This window comes from Anarrhichthys ocellatus, unplaced genomic scaffold (assembly GCF_004355925.1).
Source record: "Anarrhichthys ocellatus isolate YVR2014 unplaced genomic scaffold, GSC_Weel_1.0 scaffold61, whole genome shotgun sequence".
Taxonomy (NCBI): Eukaryota; Metazoa; Chordata; class Actinopteri; order Perciformes; family Anarhichadidae; genus Anarrhichthys; species Anarrhichthys ocellatus.
Window position 1 is genome coordinate 230042 of NW_022280091.1, and position 203 is coordinate 230244.

A 203-nucleotide genomic window follows, 5' to 3' on the forward strand; every position below is an offset into this window, starting at 1 on the left:
AGAAGCTTCCCTCACCAAGCCTGTGGATCCCTCCACTTGACTAATTAGCCTTGAAGTGCTGTTGAAGATCATCATATTTAGCTTAGCGACCTAGCAGCAGAGTGCAGACAGATATAGACTAGGCTGGCTGGAGGCTGGGTGCCTGGTAGTGGACAATCTCTCTCTCTCTCTCTCTCTCTCTCTCTCTCTCTCTCTCTCTCTCT